Raw genomic sequence first — 8,988 nt, 5'->3', positions numbered from 1 at the left:
ATACTTACCTGGCGCTGAGAATGCCATGATCAACAAGGTGGCTTCTCCAGAGCGAGGCTCGCCCATTGCACTCTGGGTGGGTTGACCTCTGCCACTATCCCAAACTGGGACAGATGGAGCGTGTAATTTTTTGGTAGTGGGGACTGCGTTCGCGCTATCCCCTGTAGTAGAAATCGAAAAGAAGAATCCAATTTGTTATTAAAGAAATGAAGTCGTTACTAAATAATCATAAGTATTTAACCTCAAAATGTTCAATCGTACTCAATACTTCCTTTATGGGATGAATACATAATGCACAACAAATGAAACATTTCTGCTTTAGCTTAGAATGTTATTTGAAACAGTGAAGCTTACTACACTGGTATGGGAGTTAAATCCGTTCTTAAAATACAGTAGAGAGCGTAACGGTGGCATTGCAGTTAGGTTATTAATTGGTACAGGTATAAAGGTGTTCCTTTACATTGGCTGTATTTGTTGTATCAGTAGGACTTCTTTGATTTCTTATTTCTTTCCCAACCTGGTATGCTTATGTTGTGTTGGTTTCTCAATTTCGCGCAAAGCTACACCAGTAGGCTTAAGCAGTAAACTGAGGGCTTTTAACACTACAAGTTTGTTGCTCTTTGCCCTGTGGATGGAAGGCTCAGTGCAGATTTCTGGATATGTGAGTTTCCACCTAAAATTCGTGTCATACGGAATTTTAAAGGCTGTCAATGATTGGAAAACAGTGGAAGGTTTAATCCCTGTGTCACATTCTCGTTAAAATTGCCCGAGTATCTGCAGTCCTGTAGCTGCAAGTATCAAATGTGAATACATAGGGCACAGTGACCTTACTTAAGGTCGTCGCGAGAACGAGACAGCAATTTGATAATTAATCAAGACAAATTATCTTCATTCGTTATACCCTATGTATGGCCGTTACTTAAGTAATTAAATACAAATGTGACTTTATCAAACCTCACTCATTTTAACTGTAAGGCCGAATTGTGCGTTTGTGTCCCTTAAGAGGAAAATAAGTTGGATAACTCCATCCATATGGGTAATAATAGGAGCTTTTTAGGTCTCAATTATAGTTAACAATTAACTCTATACTATATACATATTGCTGTATATAAACAAACCTATTCCATATAATTTGAAGTTGCCTCTTTTTATTACATTCTGGTTTTTGTTTCAAAACACATGTACGGTATTTAAGACGCAAAATAGGATAAAATACAAACATAGAAAAATGTTACTGCTTATGTAGGTGAGGGTAATAATAATGTAGTTTTGGTATGTTTGAGTTTTCGAAAGCATTTGACAATGTGATACATAGAAGGCTTGTAAGAAAAAAAAAAGTCTCGAAAGATGTGGGAAATAAGTTAGCAAGTTGGGTAGAAGAGGGGTGGGATAACAAAAGCAGAGCGTTGTTACGAAAGGAGTTCAGTCAAACTAGATTAATGTCACAAGTGGGCCACTTCAGGACTCACTCTTAGGACCTTTGCTCTTTTTGATCGACATCAATGATATAGATGAAGGAATAGTCAATAAATATTTAAATTTGCAGATGATATTAATGTCTTGGTTGTTGCTAAATGTAAAGAGGATGCTACTTCTTTATTGAGCAAAGCTAATAAATGGTAGGTTTTCTTTTGTAATTATAATACACACATGATTATAATTCATAATTTGTATGGATATAATCTGATAAGTTTAGCCAGAACGAGCGAATTTTGAAGTGAGCTTCAGAGCTCGTAATAACAGAGGTAGAGAAGAAATAATACGATTTTGTAGTTGGCTTCTATATCAACTAAACCAGTTGTGTGTAGTTTTCACAAAAGATAGTGTTATTTAAAGCTCTAGACTCAGCTGTGGTAACCAATAGTGTATCGATTTTTTTTGTTCATTTCTTGGCTTGTATGCTTGTGTGTGTGTTTTATTTTGAAACAAGCAGATTGTGTGCTGTTTATTTAGCGTTGAAATTCGTCGGCACCAAGCCACAGACATCTACTGTAAAGAATCCGTGCCATATACAAAACCTGATATTGGCTATCTAATAAAATTCTAAACTTTATAAAGCATTTTGTCTCAGACTTTCCAAACGTTTTCCCACAAGTGACGTAAGACTAATAGGCCTATGAAAGCCAGACTTTCTCGAGCGTCCATTTTTTAACTGGAAAATGTTGACAAAAATCTTCTATTATAAGTATGTTTTATACAGTTCTTGAAAATATAATTACCGAAAATCTTGTTCCCAAATATCTAGCACTCGGCCTACATCTGTCGTATGTTTCCACCTTGATGAAGACGTCTATCTCCTCTATCCATTCTGTGAATTCCTTTACATGCATATCACTATGTCCTCAGTTATTTGTTTTATATACCGAACCATAACTATCGTTCACAAATTTAGCTCTGTAACTTATCAGACATTTAAATTTAAAGCTACCAATACTCGCACCTTTAAATGTTAGTCATACAGTTAAAGAGGTACATGCCAGTTACGTAATCCCTTTCAAGGACTTTGATTTGCGACTAATACGTTTACAAGGTACCTAACCTTATTCATTTGCACGTGACAGAAACTAAATATTTTGGGAAAAGCATTACGCACTCTTTATATATAATATCGCTATGAAGTGAAGGAGTTCACGCAAGTTCATTTTTAGCGATTCTTATCGAAGAATGCATTTTACTTTTACCCTTTGAGTTATTGATGATAAGCACTGATTGGCTGTAGTGTATAACGATATAACAAATTGATAATTTGAGTCTATACACTCGATATATCCGTGAAGGAGATCATGTGCTTAAAAGTGAATTCTATTACAAGCTTCAAATGATTTTGTTCTGTTTTGAATGTCGCGCAAAGCTTCACGACGTCTATCTGCGCTAGTAGTCCCTAATTTAGCAGCGTAAGACAAGAGTGAAGGCAGCTAGTCATCACCGTCAATTCTTGGGCTACACTTTTACCAACGAATAGTGGGATTGACCGTCACATTATAACGACCCCACGGCTGAAAGAGCGAGCATATTTTGGGGATGATGGGGATTCGAACCCGTGACCCTCGGATTACGAGTCGAGTGCCTAAACCACCTGGCCATGCCGAACCGCTCAGCTCCAAATGGACATACCCACAAGATCTCTTGATAGTCTACGTTTGGAGTATGATCAAATGAGTAAAATTATATACTTTTACGCGACAATCTTTTAATTTACTCAAAAAAAACAAACAACAAAAAACGATAATAAAGAACCATAAAGGAGAACACGTGATTATGGCGACGTGTTATTATGAATATTTTATTATGTGAAAAAATAATGGATCAGTCAACTAATAAACATTTTCCAAAACATAAATGCTTTCTAATTAATTTCAATAAAGGTTTGATTGATTCTTAAATTTTTTCCTTTGAAATTAAAATTTTCTGCTGGCGACATTCTACTTTTAGCGCCCCAACTTTGTTATATTTCCTTGGTTTACTAGAAAAGTAACACAAACTCAAAAGATTATGTATGTATACTTGAAAAGCTTTGCTTGTCGTCGATCATTTAGAAATTATTTTATGTTTAAGGTACGTATTCAGAGACATTTGCCCCAGCACACTGGCGACATCAAATCGAATACTGAAGAAAGCCTGGCCCAAAATTACAAGTTGATAATATAGTGTAACTGGCAATTATTGGCTTCGATGCTCTGTTGATAATGATTTCATAAAGTTAACTTAAATTTATAGAATTTGTCTAATAACCTGACATAAAGCGACTTGAAGGCATACAAAGGGTATTTAACATTTTAAGAACCTTCGCCATTCTTTGTCAAAAGTGACGTGCTAGTTCGTTTACTCGTCAAAATAAACCAGTTTCTTGAAAATGAATAAGTCAACACTTATCCTTCAATTTTATAGTGAATTTTCTTTTCTTTCATTGAAATGTTGGACTTCTATGAACACTTCTCACCAGTAGCACAGCGGTAATTCACCGGACTTATAACGACAGAAACCCAATTTCTGTAATTGTGGTGGGCAAAACGCATTACAATCCATAAAGTATTTTGTTCTTAACTACAAACAAACATAATCTATGAATTCTGTTTAGTCGAAATGTATCTCAGGTCGCTTATCATCACCAACGTGAATTTTTTCTGCAAATAGTATTTTGTGTTTGTCTATTTTAAATAAAAGAAACAACCATACAACTTATTTGTACCTACAATGTTGTTTAAAATAAACAAAATACAGCACTAGGTGGCGCAGCCGTCAAGACAAAGAGGCTTCCAATCGAGAGGTTTAAAATCTCAAATATAGTCTTTTACGTTTCATAAATGTGGCGAAATTAAAGGAAAAGTTTTATTGTATATAAATAAATGACTAGAAAAAATGTTCCATTATAGAGTTTGAAAGTTGTTTCGAGTATTTAAAAATTTTTCAGACTAATTATATATTTTATTTTTACACCGTATTTATAACTACAAAGTGTTGTTACATAAGCCTTATATGAAGAGTATGGAGCATACTTACCTGGCGCTGAGAATGCCATGATCAACAAGGTGGCTTCTCCAGAGCGAGGCTCGCCCATTGCACTCTGGGTGGGTTGACCTCTGCCACTATCCCAAACTGGGACAGATGGAGCGTGTAATTTTTTGGTAGTGGGGACTGCGTTCGCGCTATCCCCTGTAGTAGAAATCGAAAAGAAGAATCCAATTTGTTATTAAAGAAATGAAGTCGTTACTAAATAATCATAAGTATTTAACCTCAAAATGTTCAATCGTACTCAATACTTCCTTTATGGGATGAATACATAATGCACAACAAATGAAACATTTCTGCTTTAGCTTAGAATGTTATTTGAAACAGTGAAGCTTACTACACTGGTATGGGAGTTAAATCCGTTCTTAAAATACAGTAGAGAGCGTAACGGTGGCATTGCAGTTAGGTTATTAATTGGTACAGGTATAAAGGTGTTCCTTTACATTGGCTGTATTTGTTGTATCAGTAGGACTTCTTTGATTTCTTATTTCTTTCCCAACCTGGTATGCTTATGTTGTGTTGGTTTCTCAATTTCGCGCAAAGCTACACCAGTAGGCTTAAGCAGTAAACTGAGGGCTTTTAACACTACAAGTTTGTTGCTCTTTGCCCTGTGGATGGAAGGCTCAGTGCAGATTTCTGGATATGTGAGTTTCCACCTAAAATTCGTGTCATACGGAATTTTAAAGGCTGTCAATGATTGGAAAACAGTGGAAGGTTTAATCCCTGTGTCACATTCTCGTTAAAATTGCCCGAGTATCTGCAGTCCTGTAGCTGCAAGTATCAAATGTGAATACATAGGGCACAGTGACCTTACTTAAGGTCGTCGCGAGAACGAGACAGCAATTTGATAATTAATCAAGACAAATTATCTTCATTCGTTATACCCTATGTATGGCCGTTACTTAAGTAATTAAATACAAATGTGACTTTATCAAACCTCACTCATTTTAACTGTAAGGCCGAATTGTGCGTTTGTGTCCCTTAAGAGGAAAATAAGTTGGATAACTCCATCCATATGGGTAATAATAGGAGCTTTTTAGGTCTCAATTATAGTTAACAATTAACTCTATACTATATACATATTGCTGTATATAAACAAACCTATTCCATATAATTTGAAGTTGCCTCTTTTTATTACATTCTGGTTTTGTTTCAAAACACATGTACGGTATTTAAGACGCAAAATAGGATAAAATACAAACATAGAAAAATGTTACTGCTTATGTAGGTGAGGGTAATAATAATGTAGTTTTGGTATGTTTGAGTTTTCGAAAGCATTTGACAATGTGATACATAGAAGGCTTGTAAGAAAAAAAAAGTCTCGAAAGATGTGGGAAATAAGTTAGCAAGTTGGGTAGAAGAGGGTGGGATAACAAAAGCAGAGCGTTGTTACGAAAGGAGTTCAGTCAAACTAGATTAATGTCACAAGTGGGCCACTTCAGGACTCACTCTTAGGACCTTTGCTCTTTTTGATCGACATCAATGATATAGATGAAGGAATAGTCAATAAATATTTAAATTTGCAGATGATATTAATGTCTTGGTTGTTGCTAAATGTAAAGAGGATGCTACTTCTTTATTGAGCAAAGCTAATAAATGGTAGGTTTTCTTTTGTAATTATAATACACACATGATTATAATTCATAATTTGTATGGATATAATCTGATAAGTTTAGCCAGAACGAGCGAATTTTGAAGTGAGCTTCAGAGCTCGTAATAACAGAGGTAGAGAAGAAATAATACGATTTTGTAGTTGGCTTCTATATCAACTAAACCAGTTGTGTGTAGTTTTCACAAAAGATAGTGTTATTTAAAGCTCTAGACTCAGCTGTGGTAACCAATAGTGTATCGATTTTTTTTGTTCATTTCTTGGCTTGTATGCTTGTGTGTGTGTTTTATTTTGAAACAAGCAGATTGTGTGCTGTTTATTTAGCGTTGAAATTCGTCGGCACCAAGCCACAGACATCTACTGTAAAGAATCCGTGCCATATACAAAACCTGATATTGGCTATCTAATAAAATTCTAAACTTTATAAAGCATTTTGTCTCAGACTTTCCAAACGTTTTCCCACAAGTGACGTAAGACTAATAGGCCTATGAAAGCCAGACTTTCTCGAGCGTCCATTTTTAAATAGAAAATGTTGACAAAAATCTTCTATTATAAGTATGTTTTATACAGTTCTTGAAAATATAATTACCGAAAATCTTGTTCCCAAATATCTAGCACTCGGCCTACATCTGTCGTATGTTTCCACCTTGATGAAGACGTCTATCTCCTCTATCCATTCTGTGAATTCCTTTACATGCATATCACTATGTCCTCAGTTATTTGTTTTTATATACCGAACCATAACTATCGTTCACAAATTTAGCTCTGTAACTTATCAGACATTTAAATTTAAAGCTACCAATACTCGCACCTTTAAATGTTAGTCATACAGTTAAAGAGGTACATGCCAGTTACGTAATCCCTTTCAAGGACTTTGATTTGCGACTAATACGTTTACAAGGTACCTAACCTTATTCATTTGCACGTGACAGAAACTAAATATTTTGGGAAAAGCATTACGCACTCTTTATATATAATATCGCTATGAAGTGAAGGAGTTCACGCAAGTTCATTTTTTAGCGATTCTTATCGAAGAATGCATTTTACTTTTACCCTTTGAGTTATTGATGATAAGCACTGATTGGCTGTAGTGTATAACGATATAACAAATTGATAATTTGAGTCTATACACTCGATATATCCGTGAAGGAGATCATGTGCTTAAAAGTGAATTCTATTACAAGCTTCAAATGATTTTGTTCTGTTTTGAATGTCGCGCAAAGCTTCACGACGTCTATCTGCGCTAGTAGTCCCTAATTTAGCAGTGTAAGACAAGAGTGAAGGCAGCTAGTCATCACCGTCAATTCTTGGGCTACACTTTTACCAACGAATAGTGGGATTGACCGTCACATTATAACGACCCCACGGCTGAAAGAGCGAGCATATTTTGGGGATGATGGGGATTCGAACCCGTGACCCTCGGATTACGAGTCGAGTGCCTAAACCACCTGGCCATGCCGAACCGCTCAGCTCCAAATGGACATACCCACAAGATCTCTTGATAGTCTACGTTTGGAGTATGATCAAATGAGTAAAATTATATACTTTTACGCGACAATCTTTTAATTTACTCAAAAAAAACAAACAACAAAAAACGATAATAAAGAACCATAAAGGAGAACACGTGATTATGGCGACGTGTTATTATGAATATTTTATTATGTGAAAAAATAATGGATCAGTCAACTAATAAACATTTTCCAAAACATAAATGCTTTCTAATTAATTTCAATAAAGGTTTGATTGATTCTTAAATTTTTTTTCCTTTGAAATTAAAATTTTCTGCTGGCGACATTCTACTTTTAGCGCCCCAACTTTGTTATATTTCCTTGGTTTACTAGAAAAAGTAACACAAACTCAAAAGATTATGTATGTATACTTGAAAAGCTTTGCTTGTCGTCGATCATTTAGAAATTATTTTATGTTTAAGGTACGTATTCAGAGACATTTGCCCCAGCACACTGGCGACATCAAATCGAATACTGAAGAAAGCCTGGCCCAAAATTACAAGTTGATAATATAGTGTAACTGGCAATTATTGGCTTCGATGCTCTGTTGATAATGATTTCATAAAGTTAACTTAAATTTATAGAATTTGTCTAATAACCTGACATAAAGCGACTTGAAGGCATACAAAGGAGTATTTAACATTTTAAGAACCTTCGCCATTCTTTGTCAAAAGTGACGTGCTAGTTCGTTTACTCGTCAAAATAAACCAGTTTCTTGAAAATGAATAAGTCAACACTTATCCTTCAATTTTATAGTGAATTTTCTTTTCTTTCATTGAAATGTTGGACTTCTATGAACACTTCTCACCAGTAGCACAGCGGTAATTCACCGGACTTATAACGACAGAAACCCAATTTCTGTAATTGTGGTGGGCAAAACGCATTACAATCCATAAAGTATTTTGTTCTTAACTACAAACAAACATAATCTATGAATTCTGTTTAGTCGAAATGTATCTCAGGTCGCTTATCATCACCAACGTGAATTTTTTCTGCAAATAGTATTTTGTGTTTGTCTATTTTAAATAAAAGAAACAACCATACAACTTATTTGTACCTACAATGTTGTTTAAAATAAACAAAATACAGCACTAGGTGGCGCAGCCGTCAAGACAAAGAGGCTTCCAATCGAGAGGTTTAAAATCTCAAATATAGTCTTTTACGTTTCATAAATGTGGCGAAATTAAAGGAAAAGTTTTATTGTATATAAATAAATGACTAGAAAAAAATGTTCCATTATAGAGTTTGAAAGTTGTTTCGAGTATTTAAAAATTTTTTCAGACTAATTATATATTTTATTTTTACACCGTATTTATAACTACAAAGTGTTGTTACATAAGCCTTATATGAAGAGTATGGAGC

At 34.9% G+C, this 8,988-nt stretch overlaps 2 non-coding genes across 2 annotated transcripts; both read left to right on the top strand.

The window, feature by feature from the left end:
- Positions 1–164, top strand: LOC143232910 (U1 spliceosomal RNA). Its single transcript, XR_013017870.1, has one exon. It is a non-coding gene; the product is annotated as a U1 spliceosomal RNA (small nuclear RNA).
- Positions 165–4,492: 4,328 nt separating this feature from the next.
- On the top strand, positions 4,493–4,656 carry LOC143232909 (U1 spliceosomal RNA). Its single transcript, XR_013017869.1, has one exon. It is a non-coding gene; the product is annotated as a U1 spliceosomal RNA (small nuclear RNA).
- The last annotated feature ends 4,332 nt before the right edge of the window (positions 4,657–8,988 follow it).

Source organism: Tachypleus tridentatus, chromosome 11 (genome assembly GCF_004210375.1).
Source record: "Tachypleus tridentatus isolate NWPU-2018 chromosome 11, ASM421037v1, whole genome shotgun sequence".
Lineage (NCBI taxonomy): Eukaryota > Metazoa > Arthropoda > Merostomata > Xiphosura > Limulidae > Tachypleus > Tachypleus tridentatus.
The sequence above is the reverse complement of the archived record's forward strand: the minus strand, read 5'-3'. Positions and strand labels throughout refer to the sequence as shown.